This window comes from Dermacentor silvarum, unplaced genomic scaffold (genome assembly GCF_013339745.2).
Source record: "Dermacentor silvarum isolate Dsil-2018 unplaced genomic scaffold, BIME_Dsil_1.4 Seq705, whole genome shotgun sequence".
In the NCBI taxonomy this organism is placed as follows: Eukaryota; Metazoa; Arthropoda; class Arachnida; order Ixodida; family Ixodidae; genus Dermacentor; species Dermacentor silvarum.
In genome coordinates, this window is record NW_023606655.1 from 55,170 (window position 1) to 82,959 (window position 27,790).

At 45.5% G+C, this 27,790-nt stretch overlaps 1 pseudogene; it reads left to right on the forward strand.

Moving 5' to 3' along the window:
• LOC119435442 (G-protein coupled receptor-associated protein LMBRD2-like) overlaps positions 1–11,275 on the forward strand; it is a 60,834-nt pseudogene extending 49,559 nt beyond the window's left edge.
• The last annotated feature ends 16,515 nt before the right edge of the window (positions 11,276–27,790 follow it).

Genomic DNA, 27,790 nt, shown 5'->3' on the forward strand with positions numbered 1-27,790 from the left:
CTTCCTGGTCATCCCAGCAACAGAGATAATTGACACTGTTGATGGCCCTGACGAGGACAAAGAGCTGGCAGACGAAGAATGTGCTCGCGCTCGTTAACAGCCAAAGCTCACTGCCTTATCTGTATAGCTTCACTGAATACATTGTATTTGACTTCCTCGCAGGCACTTAAAGCTCGACTGCTTTCTTGAGTGGTTTCTTATATCGAATTACCGCTTATAACGAATTTTTTCGCTGTCCTGCTGACTTTGTTATAATGAGGGATTTTTGTTTGAAGTGAAGTAAAAGCATATAGTGGGTGAAATAGTTTTCAAGTGAATAGTTTAGGATTTGCGTAAAACCTTGATCAGACACAGAGGTTTACAAATCCAAGATAAACACGGCCCTTTTAAAGATACGAGTTTCATTTCCGAAATCAGTTTTATTTCAATATCTTCTTTTCAAGTGTTCTTATTCATATATGTTTACACAGAAATGCAAATTCAAGGTTCTTTTTAGAATGGCAGCAGTAGAGAACCTATTTACACTTGCCGAGTGTTGTTACTTGAAATTTCGCAATTGCGAGGCCATGGGAGCGTTTTACGTCGGCCCAACGTGTGGCCTAGTGTGTGATGCTATAAGTGACATCTCACAGTGTTGGCAGTTTAGGCTGTTGTCCAGCTGTCTGCTCCTTTGCAAGCCGTTTCGTCCAGTACCAACGGACTTTGCAGGCATGCCCGCTGAAATTGTGCGGCCCTCATTCGTGCACATTCTCTGGGGCCTGACGAGTCAGTCCACGAGTGGCAAACTTCTCACGATGGTTTGCCGCCCACCACCGCCCGCAGTGAATCACAGCCACGCTGGCCTTGGCGGATCGCTTTGCTGGGTGTCTGTGACCAAAGTTACAGTTTAGTGCCTAGTACATTTATTTGCCGTGGCTCTACAGCTTTAGAAAAGGCAAGAAATTACCTTGCCAACAAAAGCCTGAGTAGGGCTGACTTTCTTCACGGCTGCAATTTTTTAATATCGTGCACAAAGATCGCGCCTTGAAAATAGTGATACACCAAGCGGCATTAGAAGGTTCAGTCGTCAATGTGCATCATTTCAATAAAGGAGGGGTTGTTCGAATGATTGAGTAGGACCAAAAATTAGGTCGTCAACCGTCAACAAATGCTTCGTCTTTGGCTTGTCTTGGCCACCAGCCATGTTAATAACTACCCATGACAAGATAGCTCGTTATCATAAGTGTCCTCTGGTGCAGATAAGTTGTGAACTTCCCATCAATTTTTCCGCATGGCTGTATGTGCAGTTCTTGTTCTGACAAATGAATAATACACAATGAGTTTTGCTATTTTTTTTTCAGCAAGACCAGTAAAAAGGCAATAGGCATTCTCGGTATCATATTTTTAGAAAAAAATGACACAAAAATTCGCAGGTCTAAAAAAAAATTCCACACTTTCAAACATTTTCTCAAAATTTGTCATGGCAGTTGTCATGTCATGGCTCCGGGGTCCCCCAAGGGAGTGTGCTGGGACCATTACTGTTTTACTGTATAAATGATATAACCACTGTAATTGATCCTAACTTGCAAATCAGATTGTTTGTGGATGATTGTGTGCTTTTTCAAGAAATAACCTCATCTACCGATCAGAACCATCTTAATACCGCTCTTGCTAACATTTTGAATGGTGTGAAACATGGGATATGAAACTTAATACTGATAAAACCGTCTTCCTTCACTTCTCTCGGCAAAAAGCTCCGCTCTCTTTTGCGTACACGCTAGGCACAGCACCGTTGCGGGAAGAGACTAAATATAAGCACTTAGGCGTTACACTTACTAATACTTTAACTTGGAATTTACATATAGATAACATTTGCTCTTCTGCGTTCCGTAAATTATATTTTTTAAGACATAAGCTTAAAAACTCACCCCCGAGTATAAAATTACTTGCATACAATTCAATAATTAGACTTAAACTTGAATATGCATGCGTGGTTTGGGACCCGTTACTAAACACAATATTTCCCATCTCGAAAAGGTACAGAGGAAGGCTGTACGGTTTATTTACTCGAAATTTTCCCCGTATGACTCACCCTCTGAAATAATGCACACTAATGGAATTCAGTGTCTCGAACAAAGAAGGAAAGCTTTATGTTTACAATTTATTTTCTTGCTGTGGAATCTGCACCTAGCAATTAATCCATCACCCTATTTATCATCTTCTACATCAAGGCATACTCGCCACCATCATCCTACTTCGCTGACACCCTATTTTGCACGAACAGATTATTCAAGTTTTCATTTTTTCCTCGCACTCTAACTGGTTGGAATGATTTTTATTGCCTTTTGCCTCAATTTGATGTTTTTGAAACGTTAATAACTCTGTTGTATTTGCCTTGTTTACCTTTTACTCACCCTGCTTGGACCTGTACAAGGTTTGCAGTATTAAATAAATAAATAAAAAAGGGTTAATGAGAACCCACCTTACTTACCAAAACTGTAAATTGTACATGTTTTAAAATTTATATTAATTTGTTCATTTTGAATACTTAGGATATTCAGAATACTGAAATTTGAATTAAAGCAAATACTATATCACGATATTCAATCAAATATTAACCCTTCGAGGGTTGAATTTTTTTGCGAAGTGCGATCCCCTGTGGTCAATTTTTTTTTATTGCTGATTTAAATTTTTGAAGGAACCTATTTCGAAAAAGAATGGTCTTACTTTGTTTAGAGGGACAGTAAATGACAAAAAAATGTTTGTGTTGTAAAACACACAATGTTTATTCATGAAAAAGAAGATAAGCGCACTGAAAAATGGTTTTGTGCACGTCCGGAAACCGAAACAAGTGAGAAGCCTTCGTCTTATCGCCAACAAGGTATAGAGCTGTTGTGGTCGCCAAAAAAGGAAACGCAGTAACGGCAACCACGTTTGTGTGTATACGTGCCTGCCTGGGAACAGGTGTAATTGCGCCGCGGTGAGCAATAAACGATTGAGTAACAAGCGGTCACCATTCGAGGGAATTGAAACCAGGTAGCCATCAGTTTAGCGCGTGCAACAAGCGGGAGCCGCCGCAGGAGAAAACCGTAACTTGCCGCCGCTGCCGCGTGCACGCCCGGATGCGAGCGCGATAGCTGACGCGCCGTTGCCATCAGAAAAAAAAAAAAAAAGAAAAAAAAAAACGGAGAGGCCATGGCGCAAGCAAAAAATTCCATGTGTTCCCGTCTAGTGGCAGCACGTGCCAAGCGAAAGAAATGATCGAAAGAGGCACGCTTTTTAAATGTACAAGCGATGATGTAGATGTACGTCATTGACTATTTTGAAGGTGTTTGCGGAGGATGTACATGTACGCCATTGACCCTGAAAGGGTTAAAAAATATCAAATATATACAGGGTGTCCCAGCTAAAAGTAGCCAATGTTTTAAAAATGACGGAGTGTGCTAGGAGGCTCAAACCAACTCAGTGGTGTTGAGGATCGCGTGTCCTAGTCTGCGGTATTTTTTTGGTTTTGCAAGGTACATAATTAGCATAAACTAATTGCCTAACTTTTAAATATTGGCTTCACCAAGAAAGTGCCAATACAAATGTTGTAGATCACATTTAAAAATGGCTGACTGAAGTGTTTGCAATTAAATACCATTGATGGAGCATCTGGCCTTTAAAGAAAGCCTGCGAAATACAAAAACAACCGCGTGATAGCGCCACTATTTCAACGCCACCAAACAACCAATCTGAAAAGGATATTGTTTGCATGCCTTTAGACTCACTCGCGTGCCCTGTAGCGATCGGGCACACAGAGCGAGCGCGCGGTGATGACGGGTGTGACGTGCTTCGGCGTGACGGGGCATAAACATATAATTCGCCACTTGTGGAATGCCCAAACACACAAAGCAAGAAGAAAAAACAAAAAAAAGAAGCTCAGGCTTGAGTAAATGTTCACCGTGGAACTGCTATTCGGGAAGAAAAATGCTGTTGTCATGTTCTTCTATTCGTTCGCTATCATATCTTACTAGCAACAGTTGCTGGCGCGTACCTTGCGGCCACCGAATACAACAAGCTCGTCCCGGAACCACTGTACAGATACGCGGATTTTGTTTCTTGGTCGGTCGCCTGGGAGCGCTGAAATAGTGGTGCTATCACGCCCTCGTTTTTGTATTTCGAGGGCTTTCTTTAAAGGCAAATACAAGACGCTCCATCAATGGTACTTACTTGCAAACACTTCAGTCAGTCATTTTTAAATGGGGTCTACAACTTTCGTATTGGCACTTTCTTGGTGAAGCCAATATTTAAAAAGTTATGCAATTAGTTTATGCTAATTAATTGACCTTGCAAAACGAAAAAAATGCCGCAGACTAGGACACACGATCCTCAACACCACTGAGTTGGTTTGAGCCTCCTAGCACACTCCGTCGTTTTTAAAACATTGACTACATTTAGCTGGGACACCCTGTATACAAGCCTAGTGAAAACACTAATTCACAATGAATGGTCGCAGTATTGGCCAGATTCTAATGCACCTTTTTTTCCACCAAAATTGGTCTGAAAATTACCTGCAAAGTGCAATCGAGTAGAAAAAACAAAACCGCATTTGCAGCAAAGCCAGCCTAGCCAACACCATTGCTATCACAAAGTAAGAACAGAACAAATTATCATGTCAGCTGATGACGACGCACTACTTTCAGCTTCCAATTACGAAAGCTTACTAAAAAAAGTTGCCATTTTTACATGCTCAGATAGCAGCAACGAGTCGTGTCATACATTTCTGGTGTTTTGGAGAATTTCATGCATTGCAGGATGAACTGGGTTATTGAGGTGTGGGCCACGATCCTGTTTTCGATTGCTGTGGAGTTTCATAAAATGCTGAATACCAAGTACTTGATGAACTGTATGAAGTATGAGATGTGGTCTACTGACAGCAATAAAGTGCGGTTAGCTACAAAAATGGGCATTACGTGCAAATAAATTTCATTTGTCTAGGTAAGGCTCACTAGTTTCATCTTGTGATTGCCAGAGTTGGAGGCTTGCGGCATTTTTGTTTAAAAAAAATGGGTGCGTTAATTTTGATTCGTTTAGGAGCTTCATGTCATTTGCATGTTAGTTTTACACTTTGAACTCGTAAATTGGTGTGCGTTGCATTTAGGGCTTTGTTAGAATCAGATGAATACAAATAAAGCTTGAAATAACGAACTTGAATATTTAACAAAATTCTCAGCGTAAAGAAGTATTTAGCTTTTTATAACTTGATGTCCTTTATAATCTAGTGAAATTTCACAGCTCTCGTCAAGGTGGTGGTTGAATTACACTTTTTGAGAGCACTTTCAAATCACGCCACCGAAGCAGCACCTTTTCCGGCAGCCTCTGGGATGCGCTGCCGTATCTGAGAGGATTGGCATGGCTGAGATGCAGTGTAACTCGACATGTGGTGTCTTTGTTCTCACTGTGTGGCAGTGCAAGCCATCTCGATGGGCAACTTGTTTCGAGGATGCCACAGAGGAGCTTGGTCTCCATGATCTTGAAATTGAATGAAGCAACTCGCTGAAAGAAAGGACAAATTCCCAGTGGAAGCAATTGAAATATTCAAAGTAACAGATGCTTTTACCACAAAGAAATGCGTTTTCTGTGGGTGTGCTGCTCCTGCAACAAGTTTTGGATATAATTAGGCACCCAATTTTCAAAGGTGCTCGTGCTTACCTGCAGCACGCGGCCTACTTCATAAAATCATCTGGGTTTTCTGTGATAAAACTGACATAAAACTTCTCTTGAAGCAATGCATAAGAGATACCGAAATTTCTGACGTCGAACTGGATCTCGCTAAATTTTTTGGACAAGATGCACGCGCGATGTCGCAACACAGAAAATGTCACACTCGGGAACAAAGTTGCCGTAATTCAGGTTGCTCCTTCGCTTGCATGCAATTTTAAAGCGAGGCTTGTTTACAACATCTGTTGGGTTTTCAAGTTGGACTGAGTGGCTCAGTTCAGTGAACATAGTATTCCGTGTCGTACCACTCTGGGTGGCACCCGAGGCTGTGTTGGCAAACCAAGGGGGCAAAATTGTTATGAACGCTTCACTTGCACCAATCACAGTGCTTTGGACCTCAAACAAATGCTTGATCAAGAATTTCAATCATATCATTGATTAAGCGTAATATCAAGCAGATGCCTAATAATTAAATGTATGGTATCAATTTGTATAAGAAGGAATGTGCTTTCTAATGGTAATATTCTCAAGCAAACATTAACAATTCTTAAAAAATGATTTAATAAAGATATTTTTAATGAGAGCGAGAGAAAACTCTGTTAAAGCATAGATGCCGCTTTGCACCAAGAGAACATAAAAAAATTTGTATGAGAAGTCTGTATACAACATTTCTGCAAACTTTCTAGTAAAAGTTTTTATATGCAAAGGCAAATTTAAGCCCTAGTTCGGCGGTGCGTAAGAGTGCGTGGCAGCTTTACGAACCATCACGCAGCACTGTGGAGCGCAATACCGAGGTCCATTCTCGGCAGTCTTCTCGCACAAAACTACACTCTTTGCGCCGCCGCTGGCAAGTGGTCCAGCCCAAACGACGTTGACACCTGCAGATAAGAACTGTGACCTTTAAACGCACTGGATAGCTTTAGATCTGAGTGCGGCAGCGACAAAGCGGGTTGGAGTAGAAAACAAAGCTTGCCGGCGGATACCTGTTCCACATCTATTTGATGGACTTTTCTCATCCGTGCTGAAGTCCGATGAATGAAATCATGTTCCGAGTCTTTGCTACTACTACCATCAAAAAATTCTGACGCAGACTCATCGGAATTCTCCGTTTCCGAAGGGCAGCTGCGCACGACATCGTTGCCATGCCCGACTAAAAGACGCTATAAAAATGCCCCCACGGTGCAAAAAAACACACGGAAGCGAAAGTAGAAAAATAATTCCTCTTTTAGGTGCTGGATGGCATTAGCTGTCCGAAACCAATCCGAGCGTGGTAAAATTTCAAGTTGAAACCAACAATAAGTATAGACGTGGACAGGAAAGTGTTAAACCATAAAAAAGCTAAACATTTCAACAGAATTACTCGGCTGTTGGGATTATTAAGAATTTAGAAGTGTCTCCAACCAAAAAGTTTATTTGTTAAAGCTGATGTTTCAGAGCCAAGTTGGCTCCTTCCTTAGGGTTAACGACGGATGGTGGAGCTTTTTAAGGTCCTTTATAAATAAAAGGGAAGTGGATACACTGGGGATCGCAACCTTTCCTGTCGTGCAAATGCACAGTGCTGATACTCAAGGACGAGCTGAAGGTTATCGAAAAAGCTGAGAAACAGCACGGATTGTCCGGGAATCTTTGTTGGAAGACAATTTGAGCGAAGTCCATAATGACCGAGCTAAATAATTTCCATATACCACATTGACAGAGGGAACAGAAGCAGCATTCTCTGGCAGCACTTTGGCTCGGCATGTGGCCGTTCTTGCAGCTCTGCCACACCTTTGCTGTCGGCCATTTGCTTTGGCACGTCTTGCCAAAGTATGACTATCTCCTAAAACCAAGAATTCCACTTGAGCGCGTATCGAAAGCAAAGACTGAACCGATTAGCCACCTTGGAAGGTACGCAGATCGTATCGGATACACTAATTGTTCGTGCCCGCAGTTCAGAGCTTTCTCCCTACACACGAGCACCCAAGCAAGACATTGTTGGTTTCCTGATTTCGCGTGGTTTGTGGTATGAGACGGGACAAGTGAAGAGGCATTACCTCAGGCCCACACCTTGGATGAGGCCACAGATGCAGCATCAATGTCATTCAGAGATTTCTGTGCAGGTCGTAAGTGATCTCCTTACGGACATGCTCAAAGAAAAGCTCTTGCTGTGTGGCTTAAGGAAAGTCTACAAGAAACTGACTTGTCTTTTCTTTTAAAGTGTGTAGGTAAGAAAAGAATGCATGCTGGTGGGAGCGGATTCCTCCAATAAAGTGCGATTGGCAGCTGCACTGCAGTATTATTTTCTCATTTACCTTTCTGGCAATTTTGATTTCCAAGTCCTGCAGAGTCTGTAATATAAATTGAAGCTACTCGCAGCTCTGTCGCACAAAACTGCTTCATCATCATCATCTTATTTTATGTCCACTGCAGGACGAAGGCCGTTCCCTGCGATCTCCAGTTATCCTGTCTTGTGCTAACTGATTCCAATTTCTACCTGCAAATTTCCTAATTTCATCACCCCGCCTGGTTTTCTGCCGTCCTCGACTGCGCTTCCCTTCTCTTGGTACCCATTCTGTAACTCTAATGGTCCACCGGTTATCCGTCCTACGCATAACATGGCCTGCCTCTGTAATAGCCTTTGTTGGGCTTTCATCTTGTCTGTAAGATTTGTGCTTCATGGAAAGGACCTTTGAAAGCTGCACCCATCCATCATTGAACACTGAGGAAGGAGCCAAGTTGCCTTCGATACGTCGGGTCTAACACTTTTTGGTTGGAGACGCTCCTAAATTGTTGAATAAATCGTAAAAGTACTCGCTGCATCTTAATTTCTGCAAAATTGACTTTTTTTGTTATTGAAATTTGTTTTCTCAGACTGCCCGATTATTTGGACACTTTTACAGCCTCTTCTATTTAAAAGAGAAATGACCGGCGACTGCACTTTGCATCAAAGGTAGAATTTTATTGCAGTGAAATTTCAATATAGTGAAATAAAGTGCGCATTTATTTTTGTTATTTTGAGGTTAACTGTACTGCCAAATGAAGCAGTGGTGTGTCAGCATTTTTTTTTTCCGGATCTTGTTAAATTCTATCAATTTTGTCGATTCTGTCAGGGTTGAATTAAAGAAAGTTGACTGTATTACTTCACTGTACATATTACAACTTGTCATACTGTTTTTTTTTTTTTTCATTGCATTCAGCATGGTTCAAAGGAGGAATGCACAGCCTTTTTTTTTGTAATACCCCCCTTGATGGTGACTAAGTTGGAGGGAACTGTGTGCCTGTGAGTTTGCTTTGTACAAATGGAGGACAAAAGAGAGAGGCGAGTTTCCCACTGACGAATGGATATTAAACGTAGGAAAAAATGGTCAGAACACATTGTGTTTCAAATTAATGGTTTCGTTCGCTTACATGGGCAGGAAAGCATTGTTTATGCAGCAATGTCTTTAGACCAGGCCACATTAAAGACCGAGTGTTTCGGAAGTGTGTCACATGGTGCAACATTTGATTCACGTCCACACCTCACCTTGGCTTCCAGATCATCCCCAGGGGCATAGCAAAGGTTCACGAGCAGGGATTTGAGGCTGAACCCGTTGGGAATGGAAGCATTTCTGAGATGTCTCGTTGTTAACGCTGCCTTGCATTGCAGTGCCCATAGTGGCCTTGTGTAACAATGAGGTTGTGAACAATGCAGGAAATCCAGCAGATGTCGAGCAGCCTCAGCTCGGGCCATCTGCAGCACCACATGGACGTCATCTTGGCTAAGGTAGGATCGTTGGTGGCACACCACAGTGCAGCCTCATAAAGTGGCATGTACAGATTGATGCAATAAATATTGAAAGAAATTGAGGATTCTGATTTATCCTACTTGCTCCAAATTTTGGAGCCCTCAGTTGTTCTCATGATGAAAATGAGCGCAACAAAGAGGCAAAGCCAAGCACTTTCTTCCTGTGTGCGCTGTTTTGTTTCGCCCATTTTCAGCAATGCAATACTAAGAACCCCAACAATCTAATCTTCCTCAGTTGTGTTATGTGACAGTGCCATGATTACATTCATGGAGACATTTGTGAGAAACTGGATGCATTCATCGTGATGACCAAGTCCTCGCACAATCTAGCTCAGGTTCCTAAAAAAAAAATTAAAGTGCTCTGTTATCATCTAGGACATGAGTCTACATTTTATATTTTTTCCTAATATGTACCATCTCGTGCGCCTGCGGGTGCTGTCAAATTGATGGAAGGACGCATCTGTGACAGTACTTGCGCGGACGTTGACTTCATTGACACATGGTGACATTGAGGTCATAAACAAAAAAAAAGTGGAGTCATGCAACAAAACATTCCTCACTATGTCCAAACTGATAGTAGCAGCTGTGGTTTTCTGCCCTGTTGGCAAGAGACCTGTACTTTTCTGGAGGATGAGAGAGTCCTTGAGGCACTGACTTCTGCAGTACGAACGCTGAAACCTGTGTGCATTGTAAAGAGTGTGCCACAAGGTTGGCAGTCGTGCTGGTTGTCCATAGTTTTTGCACTGACAGACACACAAAGCACTGCTACCAATACAGCAGCAGGGTGGGTGGCCTGTGTGGGTGGGCTGTGGATCCAGGGTGGCCAGTGGATCAAGTGCTCCTTTCGGTGTTGTTTTGCAGTCCTGTGTGTACAACACTGTGCTTAACATTTTAAGCGCAAAGCACTTTAGGGGCCCGGCTGTCGGCATCGTTGTCTGTCGCGCGTGATCTGTCGGTGATCACGCTCAAAACCAAGTGCTCGAAACAGGGTCAAAACAAGTGCAGAATTGATCAAAGCTGGTTCAAAATAAACTAACACGATTCACAATAATTTAAAAGACAGGAATAATCAAGTGTTAAGTGCATTAATTAGCAGAATCTCGTTAAAATCTGTTCCAAAATGCCAGACTGGTACCAGCGCAGCGCAAGAGAGGGTGCCACCACCCACAAGTGCTCCTCCCTCTAGCGCTACTCCAGCACCGGTGCATCACTGCTTTGTGCTTCCCCAGGTTTCACGTTAGTGGAGCTGCATTAGCGCTGGATTTGAGCAGAATTGGAGCTGGATTGGAACTGCATTTCAGCTACATTTTTTTCTCACTGATAACAGCAGTTCATTTGTTGAGCCCTTGCGTTTCATCTGACCTTACTAGGTTCAAGGAAAGAGTGATCGACACCCACTCTTCTGTTAGCCTGCACCAGAAGGGGGGAAAAAAGGGCATTGGCCAGTGTGCCCACCATGACCAAGTGTTCCAAGCAGTAAGAGGAGCACGAAAGGGCCACATCTGCACTGTGAGATAAGGCGGTATGACCTGGTATAGGAGCATGACCGGAACTAGTCAGATCACCAAGTACATCAGATTGCACTATTGTCTCAAAGATAACATTTTGTTCACCTACTGGTGGTGTTATCGTTCCCGAGTCAGCTTTACCTCCAGCGTGTGTACCAGTTTATTGCTGTCTGTGCAGCTCCCCGAGGGTAGCAAGGTCGGTGGCCATTCCAGGCAGCGAATCAACGCCGAGGTGGACATTCTGTCGGGCTCGGCTGTCACGGAGCGCACCCTTGTTCGGCTGCACCAGCAGGTACTTGCTTGTGCGCCCTCAGTGTGTTGATGTTTCTCTGTTCTTGAAAAAAAACCACTGTTTTTGTGCACTTCTGAGGCACACATAGTTTAGAGAAGTGAATGATCTGCATGTCGGTAAACACAAGCAAAATTTGTGTATGCGAAATTGTAGTGTACCCTCGAGTGATGAAATGCACTTGTATACAGGTTGTCCCAGCGTACGTGGGCCAAACTATCGAACTCCTCCTTACCACTAGAATTGGCTGAATTTCAGGCTGTTATGTTTAATTCAAACCTGGCCGTCCAACGGGGAAGTTGGCACTAGCATTGCTGAGGCGTGCACCACTGTTTTCGGGTTCCTGGAGGGCTAGACAATGTTGACGTTTGGCCTCAAGATCGCGCTCCCCAACTCGGGGTCGGCAGCTCTTCGCTGACGTTTCGCCTGGGCTTTGGAAGCCCTCACGCTAGAATCGGCACATCCACAACGAGCCCTTTCCCGAGCGCGTTCGTTCTGGATGCCTCCCCATTACGACGACAGAAGAGAAATTCTATGTTGGATTGATTAGCGGCAACGCTGCCAGCTGCGAAAGCAGACGACGACGACTAACGGGGAGCAGTGGCACGAGCGCGTGCCGAGGGATGCCAACGAGCCAGCTGCGGAAGAAAATGACAATGCTCGAGCCAATGCTGATCATGATAATTTTGTGCGTACATGGACGCCACCGAAATCTGTTGAAAAAAATAAAGAAAACAGACTACGGAGACAGGAGGATGGGTTTCCATACTCCAAACTCTTATTTCTTTGGTTGTCCTTAATTTGCCAATTAAGCAGGAATGCGCAAATAGTGAATTTGAATAATGAAAACCAAGTGGGAATCAAAATGAATATTTTTTTAAATACAAATACTATTGGTTTTGCAAAAACGCCATTTCTTTCACCAACTTTAGGTACGAAAAAAAAGAAAGTTTATTGCACAACAAACAACGTACACCCGTGAGCAAAAGTGTGCAAAAATTCTTTGTAATTAACATGCGTAAACTGAAATTGACGAGTACACTGAAAGTTTGCAATCCCAATTTTGGACTGCAGTCCTCAATTTCAAGTTGCACTCACAGGCAGTTGAAAAAATTGGCTTTATCGCGCAATCCCTGGTCCATATACTTTTGCTCACGGGTGTACAAGAAAATTATGCTTTGTGGTCAACAAAATGTTCTGGTATGGCACTTTTGCCTGACATAACTGCAGTTATGTCAGGCATAGGCAGTCATGTCGCTGGTTTAAGGTTATCACGAAGGGAGGAAGCATATCTCTCTGACATGTTTGGGGAGTCACACTTCCTTCAGACACACTAGTGTCAGCAGGCATCTTTTGCAAGGCGAGGCAACAGCATGCTTACGCCACCACTCGCACATATTGGCCCAAAATTTCATCTTTAAACCTGTGGCAGTGCAAGTTGCTGCCACAAGCAAGTGAAATTGTTGCTGAGCTTATTTCCACGGTGCTGACAGGGAAGGACACAAGCTTTTGTGGTTGAGCTCACATCTGGCTTCCTTCGGGTTTACATTTTCCTTGCTTCTTCTAAAACCACGCTTTTAATCCAGTTTGCCATTGAAGCATCCTGGTGGTACTCGGCTACTTTAGAACGAGGATTTAAATACATTGCCAAGCTTGCTACACTAAAACGTTGCCAAACTTGAGCTGATGTCGGGTAGTCATCAGCACCACCAGGGTGGCCCGGGACAGTGTAGTGTGACCTGGGCTGGGTCTAAAAGTTGCACTTCTGTACAAGTCGCCACCCCACTTCTCACAAATGTTAAAGAAAAATTTGGGTATATAAGTGTATCTGATGCACCTATTTTAACTCGGTTGGCACGAATAAATGCGATTACGCTCGCTTGTATCAAACCAGGGCACTAAATTTTTGTAAACAATTTTTACAAGCTGCAAATTCTAGCATGAAAAAACTTGAACCAATTCCTCTAGGTGCAGAAAACCAACATTTATTTCACTTCGCTCGAAGCCATCGAAGGCCTTGTCCTTGACGTAGTCGGAAAGTTCAGCCACTTCAGCTCACTGGGCCTCTGAATAACTTTTATGAGATGCGGTAGGCTGGCATTGCCTCTGCAGCGTGGTGGGCTCTGGTCGAGTCACCACACACCACTGATGGTTGACGCTTAACAAGTGGACCCTCTTGTTTTTATTTATTGCACCAGTTTTCTGCGTTATAACTACTACTTTAAGGAAAACTAATAGCAAACTAGTATGCGTGATCTCCGATCATGTTACGGATGGCCAAGCTGGGCGAGCCCTAGGAGCTCACACTTGCGAAAAAAAAAAAAAAAATCATATTGGTAGCGTCAATGTCCATAGTTTTATGCATATTGTCACATAGTGACAATGAAGTGGCAAACCTGTGAATCGTGAAACTAACTAGTAGTTGGTAATGTAGCCACTTTTAAGTTTTCTAATAACCAACTTTCATTGAGTGAACCCACAAAAGCAAGGGACACTCGAAGCACAACAGTAGCGCAGTCGGCGATTGTCAAAAATTTGATCTGCGGGTCAAGCGCAGGGGCGGAACAGCTGCGCCATTTGCACCATTGTGCGCCAAACTTGTTTACCTGCACCATCCTGTGCTGAACCGCTTCTGTTGCACCAAACTCGTTTATCAGATACGACACCATCATGCCCTGTGCCCAAAAACTTGACTGAAACATGGTGTTTTCGGTTTCATCAAGGTGGTTATGGTTTCGGTTTCATCAAGGCTGTGAGCGGCTGTGGAAGTTGGCTCCTCAAGCACTACACACCTTTTTTGGATTTCTTAGTGTCACATTTGCACGGTGTTGTTTGCCGGTGCGGGCCGCTGCGCCACAACCAGTGGGAAATGACCAAAAGTAAGTAAAATGTCTTTGTGTTTCATCGCAAACACATAGAAAAATTGGCTGAGGTTTAACTCTTGTTAACCTAGTTGTTACGAGTGAAAGGTCTGTTTGGCTGGTTTTGTTTGAAAAGATTATGCACACAGTGTTTCATTAATGCAAGCTTCCGTGCTTGATAAGTGCTCTATAACGTGCCAATGTGGCCTTCCTTTGCTCCGGTGTTTCAGCAGCCAACTTTGCCTTCGCTTGAGATTTTCCAGTCTGCCGTCTACCGATATCTCGTTGAGTAGCACTGACAATTGGGCGAGTTGGTACAGATGCATGGCTTCAGAACGGCACAAGGAAGACGAAAAGACGAAAGATCACACGAACACGGCGCTTGTGTTCGTGGGATCTTTCGTCTTTTCGTCTTCCTTGTTGCGCCGTTCTGAAGCCATGCTACCGATATCTACTGGATGATTGGATTCAGCCTGTCGCTTGCGCTGAAGGGCACGCACAGACGGCCCAACCTACGCATAACGAGACTGAGCGACCGAGCCATTGAGAAAGAAATTACCGAGCGCCGGCGAAGCAGCCGTAGTGGCGACGCTTCGAGCGAGACCTGTTATCTGATCCTCTTCGACTCTGCGCTTGATGGACGGACGGACGGAGCTTTATTGGCAGTGGGCTGGCACAGCGGCCTGTACGGAGGTTAGGGAGGGATAGGAAGGGGTCAAATCATGTCGGGCTCACGATGTTGGCCTAGCGTGCAAAATTCCAGAGGGTATGCAGGATACGGTTGACGTTGGTGTGCGGCGGTGGCACTTCCAACTGACGTAGTGAATGTTAAGGTTCTGAGATGTTTTCTTTATTACCGGGGTGTCTTGTGCGACGGCTCCGAGAGCTGCTCGAAGTAATTGCCGGACATCATTTCGTGGCAACGGTATGAGTGTTGTCTATTGTGTTTTCTAAAATGCATGGAGAAACAATAATATGAAGTTGTACTGTGAATTGCTTGTCATTTTATATCTTCTGCCAAATATTGCAAAATTTCTTGAATCTCGGAGTGGTGCACAGGGTGTCTACCAACCGGGAAAACCGGGAAAACAGGGAATTCTCAGGGATTTGAATATTCTGGAAAAACTCAGGGAAAACTCAGGGAATTTGTGCCTCTATCAGGGAAAATTACTGTAGGGATGGGCGAATATAGGGTATTGTCGAATATTTCATTGAATAATTCTATGTTCGTTATTCGCTCCGATTCGAATTCATGGATTCAACATTTTCGAATTATTCAGCGGTCCCGAATAGGCAGCCAAAAGCCACGGACGGTCGCTGCACATCTCGGAGGCTATGTTCACGTCATGGCTGCCATACATCTACCATAAATCTCGAAGGCTACATGTTTTTGCATTAAAGAGCCTGAAATGTGCGACGCAGAAGAGCAGAAACGGCGCTAGCGCACAACCGAAACGAAGCGGCGGAGTCCGCATAGCCATAGTCAGCAGCGGAAATCGTACGTGAATGACAGCAACGACGGAACGCTTCGTTTACCGCCGCGCATAACAACGCGTTGGCCACGGGATTTCATAGTCGCCACCCATCATCGCGTCGATAGCTGCCGCGGTTTCTTTCGCAGCGGATTCGTTTAGTTTCGTTTTGACTCAATACGCACGTCGGCCGCGTGCCTAAAGAGCTGCGTAGTGGCCATCCATGATCGCATAAATAGCGACCGCGATTTCGTCTGAAGTTGTTGCAGTGAACGGTAGTTTCGTTCTGACTCGGTGCGTGCGTCGGGGTACGGTCACACTAGCGGCAAGTTGCCGCGCGTCAGCGCCTTGCCGCGAAGTCCACCGTGGCAATCGCGTCTCGCCGCGCGGCAGCTCGATATGATCTCGCGCGCTCTCGGAACGCGGAATCACCGTGAGCGAAAAGGGTGCGATCGGACAGCGTCCAGAAATCCCTCTATAGAACCGCGAGAGACGACAATCGTCGATTGATAACCCGGCGCGGAGCGGCGGAGGTCCGGTTGCCATTGGCTCCGTGACGTTACCCTCGTCGCTCTCGGCACCCTCGGCAAGCCGTAAAACCCCGATTCCTGCCGCTTTTGCCGCGCGCGTCATGATGCGTTGCCGCTCGCGGCATGACGCGGGCGTTTTTGCCTCTATCGTGGCCATACCCTTAAGCACCGCAAAGTCGAGGTTCATAATCGTGTCGATAGCGGCCGCGGTTGCGACAAGCAGTTGTTCGGTTTGACTCGGGGCAAAGCTGTCGAGGATGAAGCGCACCGGCTACATCACGATGCACGTGCGATCCGTTGGCGTTGAGCTTACTGGCGAAAAAATTATCGGGATGTGCGCGTGGTAGTGCAAAGCGTGTTGGAAATGATGGCGCGCGCCGCAGCCGTGCTGCGAAGGAAGTCGCGAGGCCTCGATCGCCGCTGCGAGAGCCAATCAGTCACGAGATGACGAGAATTGTAGCTTCCGCACTGCTTTTGTGCTAAATAGCGAAAGGATTTGCTCATACATTATACTAATAAAATCGCTGACGTAGTAAGCATTTGCTTATTGCTTTCTGCATACCCTGATAATTCGGACATTTTTTTTTTCAATCCCGTGAAATTCGAATTAACTAGGTTTTACTGTAATATGTGATATATACTGTTCAAACTATTCGATTCGAAATTATTTGACCAAATCACTACTCGCTTCGAACCTCAAATCCACTATTCGCCCGTCCCTAAATTAGCTGTAATTTAATTGAAAGGGAACGAAAGTTGGCGGTAATGGAGGGAGGGAGGGGAGGCGACGTTTAGCTGCGCCACCAAATGCGTATTTATATAAAAATGTGGTGAGGCGAGAAGGTGGTAAAGACTTCGGACGCTGCTCGACGAGTGTCCCGTTCTGATCTCGTCGAAAACTTCCGAGCCCCCAGAGGCACAGGCAACAGTCACCAGCGCCGTGCGCGTTCGGTGCGAACGCGGGCAAAACGTCGACGGCGTCGACAACAGTTCGGCGCATTGCTGGTGCTGCTGCATGTCTAAGTTTATACAGCTGATCGATAAAACTACTATCCTTACTCCGTATAGCTCTGTACTAATTTGCTATCGCAATGATGCTTCGCATTTTTTTAACATGCTTACTAAAGAGTGACAGCATCAGGCAACATGGTGTCAGCCCATCTTGATGTGAAAGAAAGTTCCGTTTCACTCAGGGAATTTAGCAAAATCACTCAGGGAAAACCTGGAAAACTCAGGGAATCTGAAAATGTAAACTTGGTAGACACCCTGGGTGCACCAAATTTAAGGACGTCATCCTGCAAGAAAAAGATGGAAATGGCGACCTCATTTGCGAATGATGCAAGAAGAGCAGCAAAGAGTCAGCCGGTTTTTGCATCATTTGCTCTGTACTTGTCAGCTGCGCCCAACACGGCACCACAGCGATCAAGCGCCATGCAAGCTCCAGAAGGCACGTTGAAAATGCTGCAAATCTTGGGGGCTCCAACGGAGAGCTTCGCAAGTCTGAGCTTACTCTTGATTTCAGTCGATACCAAACAGCCAATTACGAGACAGCATGGCAAGAGCTGAAAGTGTCTTTGCTCTATACTTGGGGGTTGCAGCCACGTGCATGTACCCGTAAAAAGTTGATTTCTGATGGCCCCTACTAAGTCGACCTAACGTTTTTTATGCAATCATGAAACACTGAAACCCGAAGAAAAGGTCCGGCAGCTGGATTTTTATTCTGACAGTGCCGGGTGTCTTCCATCTGCAGGAATTCAACCTCGGCCATGCTACAGCGGAAATCATGTTTTCTAGAAGCAGTTGCTGAGGTGCCAAACCAGAATCTGCTCTTCACTGATGGGCCGAACGTTATGAAAAGTTAAAAAAAAAAAAAGATCAAGGAACCTTGCCTGCTGGACAAAGGAGAGCGCACACTGCATAAGGTTCACAATGCCTTTTCGGCTGGTCTTCAGGCGTTCTCGAATGATCTCGAGTTCATTGTAACTGACATTCACAGTTACTTCAAGTCGGCTGCAAGGAACACACTTCAAAGAACTGCTGATGAACTTGGGATTACCTGCCCTCTAATTCCTTCGACATGGCAGCTGCTGGCTAACACTTTTGCCTGGAGTGGAGCACATTGTCAAACAGTTCGAAGCCCTTAAAGTTTTCATCTCAAACAAGCACGCAGTGAGAGCTATAGCTGCAACAAGGCATGAATGCCTTGCAGCTGTATTTTCTGGCAAATCCCTTCAAATAAAGCTGCTGTTTGTAAAAAATGCTGCTAAACTCTTCCAGAACTTTAAAACACAGTTCCAAAGTCTGGAACCACTGCTGCATATACTGTATGAGGAAATGGTGCTCTTGATAAAGCAAATGCTCAGGCGGTTCATGCGGCAAGAATTGTTCAGTGAGATATCTGGAGCGGAGCTGAAGGTTCTGGACATTCGTGGATCTGCAATGTGGCTGCAGAAACCAGAGCTAGTTCAAGATGTCGAACACTCTTGGCCTGCTTGCGAAAGAAAAGCATGTGCATCCGTGTACGTGCATTTTACATTGCTTCTGCTGATCACTTGCTCTCATGGCTGCCGTTGGACAACAAAGTTCATCAGCACTTGAAGTTCTTAAACCCGAGGCATGGATCATCTTCAGTATCTCTTGGACACATTGCGTGTGCACTGCCACAAGTTATGCCCCCCAGCGAAGTATCTGGTTTGATAGACGAATGGAGCGGACTGGTGTGGGAAGTAGTGATTGGGACCGGGAAGGAAGCTTAACTGTGTACTGGAAAAGGGTATAGACTACAAGTATGAAAAGCTGGTGAGGTTGGTGTGCATTCCCCATGGAAACATGGACTGCAAGAGGGGCTTCAGTGAGAATTAGTTTGCCTTGCAACACTGGAGCTCCATGAGCATTACCTGTGTTACTGCTTTGTGGCAAACAAAGGCATACCTTAGGCCAGGGGTTCTCAAGCATGTTCGTTCCAGGGAACCCTGCTAAGCTCCATGAAGCGCCAAGGAACCCCCCCCCCCCCAAAAAAAAAAACCGAATTAAAATGTCCTAATTAACCGAATGTCGAATTATCGAGGGTATCAAGAAAACAATAAACAGATGTTTAACTACGTCAACACGCTTTTATTTACTCAATGAATCAGCAAATCCTGTTTATATTTGCACAAGACCAGTGCGGAAGCTGCAACTCTCATCTCATGACTGATTAGCGCTAGCAGCGGCGAAGACCTCGCGCGCATACATCCCGTTTATTTTTTCGCCAGTCAGCTGCTCGCCAACAAATTGTCCGTCCATCGAGATGTAGCCGGGGCTCTTAATCTTCGACAGCTTTGCACTGAGTCAAAGCAAAACTACAGCTTGCCGCAACCGCTGCGGACGAAACCGGGGCCGCTATCGACGCGATCATGGACGGCGACCTTGCGGTTCAGAAGGCAGGCGGCCGACGCACGCACCAAGTCAAAACGAAACTACCGTTCGCTGCAAGAAGTGCGGACGAAGCCGTGGTAGAGTGACCTAGAATTTTCTAGGTCACTCTAGCCGTGGTCGCTATCGACGTTACCATGGTTGGCGACTACGCAGTTGTGAAGGCGCAGCCAACGCGCGCACCGAGTGAAAACGAAACTACCGTTTGCCGCAACCGCTGCGGACGAAACTGCGGTGGTTATCGACGCGATCATGGATGGCAACTACGCACTTATGAAGGCACGTGGCATGCCGCCAACGCGATGTTACGCGCGGCGATAAACGCAAGAATAAAGTCTTCTAAGGGCACAATAAGGCACGATACGCTCCGGCGTTGCTGTCAATCACGTGCCGCGCACGATTGCCGCTGAGGACCATGGCGATGCGGACTGCGCCGCTTCGTTTCGGTTGGAGGCTAGCGCCATTCTTGCTCTTCGGCGCGTATTTGCGATGCTCCACGCATTTTTTCTTCTTTTTTTATTCCTCCAACGAATACGTCAGTGCGCACGCAATCGGCACCTTATCTACAAATGGGAGAAATGCGCATGTTGGTAAATTACGGCCCCCGGGTTGTAAGTGCGAAAGCTTAGGCGCGCTGCCCGTTTTGAGAGGTTGGGTGGCTACAAGCTGCTTGCGATTTTATTGCGCAGTTCGCGCGTTGCCGTTACGTGCTGTGATGTGCTTTTTGACACTCGGGCATGAGTAACGGAGGTTATGTGGATCGAGCGCACCTCGTTTTCGCCGTTTTAGCCACTTGGTGAGCGCGGGACCACGGAAAATTTATCAGTGGCTCGCGGAACCCCAGGGTTCCGCGGAACCCACTTTGAGAACCCATGCCTTAGGCATTACAACATTTTTATGTCACCAAAGTGGAAATAACTGCTACTCTCAAGTCAGTGCAAGAAGCTCGCCAGCGCAACATTCAACGCTTGAAAAGTGAACAAGAAACCATGAGGAGTGCGAAACGAAATCTGAAAAGGATGAACGCACGGTGCTGATTGACGAAAAGCATGACCTTCACTCAAGTCACTTCTAGGCAGTGCTCAAGAATTGATTACAGTAAAAGCTCGATGATACGAATCTCACAGGGTCACGAAAAATATTCGTATTAGCCGAAATTCGTATCATCGAAACACAATCAAAACTACTGTCGAATCTCGGTAATTCGAACTCGAAGGGGCCCGAAAATTTGTTCGAATTAAAAGGACGTATTCATGAAGTATTCGTGCACCATAGCACGATGCACGAACGGTGCGAGTCGTGAAATATCGCGGCGCGCAAGCGCATAGCAAGCGCGGGCCACGAAACTGCCCACGCCGGCTAACGGTCGCTTCCGGATAACAACAGAAAACAAAGCTTCAGGGAGCGAGCGGGCGGCGCCGGCACACGGGTGCGCGCGGAGACCGTCGAAGGTGAGGGAGGAGGCCGGCAGGAAAGCGGATTTGGCCGCGTCAACTCCGCCGCTTCGGTGGCTCCCCTCGCCCTCCCTCTCAACTCCCTCGTAGCTCTCTCACCTTCGACTCCGTGCGCGCCCGCCGCCGTGCTGGCGCCAGCTTATTTTAGCCGCCCCCTGAAGTTTCGTTTTCTGCCGTTATCGAGAAGCGAGCGTTTGCGGGCGTGGCAGTTTCGTTGGCCCGACTGTGCCTCCGCCGCTGCTTCCCTCTGCGCTGCGCCGCAGCGTGCAAGGTCAACATGTGACTAGAAAATAGGAAGGGTTCACTGCCATTTTATCCGCGTGGCTGAGTGGCTGAGACGTCCGCACTAGTGTGCTAGAATAGGGTTGTCTAGAACACTCTAGTCGGCACGGCACGTACACGCTTGTTCCGGCGCGATGCAGAAACGGCGACCTTGCCATTTGAGAGAGGGTGAAATTTCCGCCGCGGGTTTTTTTTTTTTTTCCGTTCCTTTGCGCGCGGCATTGAGGGGTCTCTCCTGAGCTTTTGCTCTGTCGGAGCAATGCCGGTCGGAGGCGCCGCCGCGTGATTTGGCGCGCTGCTAAGGTCATTGTCGGTGCGCGGTATGTTCGAAATAAGCGCGTTCGAATTCGCTTGCTTCGTGTTGACGTTGAACGAAAGCACGTTTTTCATAATAGTCTCGCTGTGCAACAATTGTGCTCAGTGTTGACGTTGCGAGGCCTAGCTCCTTAGCCAACTCCGTCCGCTCTTGGGATCCTCATCGACCTTTCGAAGAATGTCTAATTTCTCTTTAAAGGAGAGTGCTTTCCGCTTGCGAGACATAGCTCGCTGCGACTAGGCAAAATGGCGCAAACACGAAAAACGCGGCCCGAAGCGCAGCAGCCACTCCATCTGACGGCTCGCAGAAAAGGAGGAGAAGTACAAAAGCACCAAAAGCGCCACCGCTTCAAACTCATCGCGCCCAGTCGCGGAGTCCGCGCTGTCAGGCGCTGCGCCTCCGCACCAAAAGAGAAGGAGAGAAAGCGCGTGACTGCGCGCTGTTCTCTTTCGCGGCCGTCGGTGGGGCGGCGTTTATTCGTATCAACCGACGCAGGCTGAAATTCGATTCGTAACAACCGTTCTCTAGCACGTTTCAAAGTAATGGGGCTCGGCCGGGACCACAGAAAAATTCGTATCATCCGGAAATTCGTATTAGCCGTGATCGTATCATCGAGCTTTTACTTACTGTTGGACACAAGTAGGTTGAAAGTGGTAATGTGCTCCTTGAAGAAGCAAACACGGCCCTTCCAAAGGTGCTGAAGTGTATCGAGGAAATCAATGCAATCCTATTGAAGTAAGAAAGAAGGACATCTCAGTTCCAGAATAGGGCAGAGGTTTTACAAGTGTTGAGACCAAACTCTTTTTGTGTGCTTAAGCTCATTACACCCAAGTGTTGTTTGTATGAAAAAATAAACTTTATTGAAAGTACTCTTCAGTTCCCAATGTTACATCGTACCAAAATAACAGAACACCAGAATAATGTAGTTCTGGTGAGGTTTAACCTAGAAGCATGTTTCCAAGGTAAGAGCATATTTCTACAGGCAGGAATGGCAGGAGGATTGGCACTACTAGGCAGGAATGCAGATATTGGGAGGCAAACCTTTTAAGGTCGATTTTTTTTTTGCTGCAGATTTAAAGTCATCAGAGGGACCTATTTCGAAAAAAAAAAAAAAAAAAATGTGCCGTAATTTTTCTAGGGTGACAGTAAAGTGAGAAAAAAATATTTTGTGTTGGCATATATGTACTGTTTATTCATGAATAGCAACAATAAAAATAGGAAATAAACTTATAAGAATTAAAAATTTGATGCATTGTTATACACATAGTTCAGAGACTGAGAAAAATGCACACATTAGAATATTTAGCAAGTCTCAAATGTTCCTGCTCTTACACTAATATTCTTCAGCGTCCATTGCGTAATCGAAACTGCGTAGGTGAGCGCACTCAAGAAAATTGTGTAGTTGTGCGCCCGTCAGAAAAGCAATACGTGTGACGAACTTCCGCTAATCCTTCATCTTATCGCCAACCAGAGGCAATTAGTTTGCGTGAGTCTCCAAAAAAGGAAACGCTTACACGGCGGCATCCTTCGTATGCAAACCCTCTGAGCAATAAACGAGCGAGTATCAGGCAGTCACCCTGTGAGCGATTAGTAACGAGATAGCCATCAGTTTTGCGAGCACAAGAAGCCGAAACCGCCCGCGCACATGCGCCAATGCGCGACCGGTAGGTAGTACACGCAGTGGAGCACACAAACCATACAACGAAAACCAAAAGAGAGAAGCGCGAAAAAAAAATTATCTGTATTCCTGCATAGTGGCAGCACATGCCAGGCAAGAAAAAGTTAGGAAATTGGTGCGCTTTTTAAACGTACAGACGGCACTGTAAATATACGGCATCGGCCATTTTGGACTTGTTTGCGGCGCCGTATATTTACGTCATTGACTCTGAAAGGGTTAAGGCAGAACAAAAATGACACAATGCGAGCAGTCCTGTTTCACGAAGTTAGTGCTAAACCAGTAAATGCTAGCTCCAAACTTATAATTAAGTAAGGCTATTGCCAATGTTTGCTAAATGCAGCATTGGACCCCCACCCTGCAAGCAGTTTTATATGCGACTCGTGTCCAGCTAATCGCCGGTGCCTGTGTGCACCCCAGAAAGTACCACACGTATACAATCTGATTGCACAAGGTTCGGTGGGATCATACACAACAAACAGGATCAAGGAAAACGTTGGAGCAAGTTCCAAATCATGCAGGTGCGTCCCGCGCCAAGCGATAACCCTCAGTTGTTAGCGGGTAAAATGCAGTCCCTGGAAAAATGACAGCCAAGCATATTTGTCAATATGTAACACACACACCGACGAAAATGTTTGAAAAAACACGAGACCAATAGCTGGGAAAATTGCCTTCATTTTACGCCACCGTCATCTCGTTGGCCCCTGCACTGTGGTAAAGCAGCACTGCTTCTGCTGCACGTGTGACAGGAGCTTTCGCTGGTTTGCTGTCAGGTGAGGCTTGCATGGCCCTGAGCGCTTTTTTTGTGTGCATGTGCAAATTCTTGTGCCATGTAAAAAATAAGCAGTTGTTAAAGTGCAACATTCTGTACAATTTTGTGCGAAAACATCGGTAGCATTTATAGCCTTACATGCAGTGCGACATCTGGGCACTTGTCAGAGGGGCCGATTTGCCTTGTAGCACCATTGTGATGTGTCTCATACAACTGCATGTAATTCAACCATTCGTCCATTTAATTCCATACTTTTCCTTTGTGGCAGCAGTGAAATTTCGTTGCGTTGAAATTGCAAGTAAGCACACTTCTTTATATTTACGAAAAATGCATGGGATTCTGTGGACAGGTTATGAGATGTGCAGGTTTAGCTGTACATAGCGAAGAAATATTAAATTGCTGTTAAGTTCAATGAAGACAGTGTAGACGTAATGAATGAAACTATAACTAGGCTGACTTCAGAAGCATCGATTGAAGTGGGAGGTAAGGCACGAACGCAACCAGTACGTTAGCTCTCCCAAGTAACGCAGGAGGATTTAATAAAAAAAATGACAAAACATCAAAGTGTCTAACTCAAGAGATCAGAAAGAATTCACTGAACTGTCAAAACATCAACAAGAACAGAGTAAGGGACATTCGAAATTTAACGTGGGAAAGATTGAGCAAGTCATGAAATATGGCCTCAGCATGAAATCAGTGAGAAGAAAACTTGGCATAGGACAAGGCAATATGTATGCACTTCATCAAAGATAAACAGGGTACTGTGATCAGCAATCATAAGTAAAATGATATGTAAATGATAAGTAAATAATATGTAACTCATGTAAATGATGACATAGTAAAAGCAGTGAAAGAATTCTATACTGACCTGTACAGTGCCCAGAGCAGCCACGCTGCCTTCATTCTAATTAGTGATCACGGTGTTGGAAGTATTTTAGGTGCACCAACGGCGCCTCCGGAAAGGGGGAACTTTGGTCCGCGTTTTGTGTAGAGGGCCCGAGATGGCGCCACAGTACCCGTGGCTGATGCGATGCGGTAACATGCATGGTCGCTTTGGGGACGCGAACGCCGCTCAAAATAAATTAAAAAACTCGGCCTTCACGCTATAACGAGCACAAAAAGATAAAAATGGCAAAAAAATACGAGATTTTGACGATACAGCCATAGATATCTGCTGAATACAGGGAATCTCGATGATACGATCACGGCTAATACGAATTTCCGGATGATACGAATTTTTCGGTGGTCCCGGCCAAGCCCCATTACTTTTGCAACGTGCTAGAGTACGGTTGTTACAAATCGATTTTCGACCCGCGTCGGTTGATACGAAAACGCGCCCCCACCGACGGCTGAGAAAGAGAACAGCGCGCAGTCACGCGCTTTCTCCCTTTCTCTTTTGGTGCGGAGGCGCGGACGCGGCGCCGGACAGCGCGGAGGCCGCGACTGGGCGCGAAGAATTTGAAGCGGTGGCGCTTTTCTTGCTTTCGTGCTTTTCCCCCCTTTCGGCGGCCGCCCATCGGACGGGAGTGGCTGCGTGTTCGGGCCGCATTCTTTGTGTTTGCGCCATTTTGCCTTGTCGCATCGAGCTATGTTTCCGAGATACGATCTCGGCTGATTCGGCGGCCGTACGCCGAGGCGCGGGAGCCTCTGTTGGCGCGTCTTCCGTCGACTGCGTTATCGGTGCCGATGGCACAGGGCGATTGTCAGTTTCGCTGCCGGAGTCACACGGTGCAAGATAGCGCGGCACGTAATCCACGGTGCGAGGTAGCGCGGCACGTTCAGTCGGCTGCTCCTCCGCTTCTCCCGCTAATCACCATATTTTCTTGCCGCGTATCCGAAGGCGTGCTTCGTCCAAAATTTTTTCTCCAACGAGCGACGATCCATCACTAACCTGGGAGCTCTCAGTAATCCGAATTCTGCGTGTCAAGTGAAGACGCCGCCTTGGTTTACGAAGCAGACAACTGCGGTTGCCATCTTGCCCTTGCCACAGTAGCAACCAATGGAGAGACGCCTTTCAGCATGGCAGCCAATCGGAGGCTGCTTTCATCGGAGGGTCCATGTGACTATACCTATCGCAGACCCCGCTTCTTTTGAGTTTGCGCTTTTCAGTACACTGTAGTTTGCGCGTTTGTTACAAGATGGCGACGACGGACGAATTGAGAAGCGGAACGGCGAAACTTTGAGCTTTCGAACGATACCAAGATGGCGGTGCTCGGTGGCGGGAAATACGAGATATGTCTCCGTGAATTGCGGTGGTTTTGCGCGATTTAAAGCTGTTTTCTCGCCCTGCGCACTGACGAATAAATCTTTTCATCCACTTTTAGCGCGTTTCAGCCAAACCATTTCATACAGCGTAGATTAGGCGTTGCAGATACCGAAATGCGTGGTTTTCAAAAATAAATTTTTCTCGCAATTTTCGCGATCTGATGCTCTCATCCCCATAATTAGCTAGTTTTAATTGTTTCGATGATACGAATTTCGGCTAATACGAATATTTTTCCTGACCCCGTGAGATTCTTATCGAGATTCCACTGTATGTTGAAATCACCACCTCGAAGGTTTGCGATGGGAGGATGCCTTCATATTCGACGTGTGAAATCGTGCATTTAAACATATGACGGTGAAGTCGCGTTGAAATATGACAGAAGTTAGATCTTTGTTGAAGGAACGTTTACCTAGTTAGACAAAAATAACGTATTAGCAGTAGTATTACAGCAGTAAAACGTACTGTCGATTGCCGTCTCGAACATTCTAAGCAATTATCGGTTGTTGATTACGCATGAAGCGATGTGTGATGAACACAACCTTTGTTAACACTAGCTTGCCGTGCATAAAACAGTGAATTTAGCGAAGTGCCAGCAGCTAAGTTTGAGGCACCAACGAAGCTTTCGGGCATGAAAAAACATCAGTAAAACATACTGTCGATTGCCATCTCGATTGCCGTCTTGAATGCCTGCCAATTTATTACTACCACTTGCCCAGACTCGATCTTCATTAACCCTACAACTCAATAAGAAGTAGCTCACCTTTTTCCGAGCTTAATAACAGTCATGCCTGTGATGTGACGATATTCAAATTAAAACCTGTTAAGTTGTCCTGGACATAATTGCGCCAGCATTAGTCAATTTATAATATCTGCCTCTCGTCAGGAGTCTTCCACACGAAATGCAGACGGCGAAATTAACTGCAATATTAAAAAGGGTCATAGAACCATGTTGTCAAATTACAGGCCGGTGTCAGTTCTGCCAGTTTTTCTAAAGGCCTAGAAAAGATATCTTGCAGGATAATTAACTTCTTGGATAAACATAATCTGTTAACGAACCAGCAGTATGCTTTTCGCAAGTATAGATCCACTCAGCTCGCTCTACTAGAGCAAAAAGAATTTATCTTAAATAATATTGAAAAAGGTCTGTTTACACTAGGGGTCTTTATAGATTTCTCGAAAGCTTTTGATTCCATTAACCATGAGCTCTTGTTTTCCAAAATGACATATGGCATTCGTGGCAGTGCCCTTGACCTCATTAAATCCTACCTAAATCAGAGAAAACAGTTTGTACAAATAAACAATAAGGCATCTCAAAGTCGTTCAGTTAATATTGGTGTTCCACATGGCAGCATTTTAGGGCCCCTTCTTTATATTTATGTTAACGATTTAGTGACATTGATGGGGACTACATTTTATTTAATCTATGCTGTTGCGTTACTTATTTCGTCTAAAAATCCAAATGATTGGTCTCATGGGCTAATATCGTACTGGAGAAATTACGTAAGT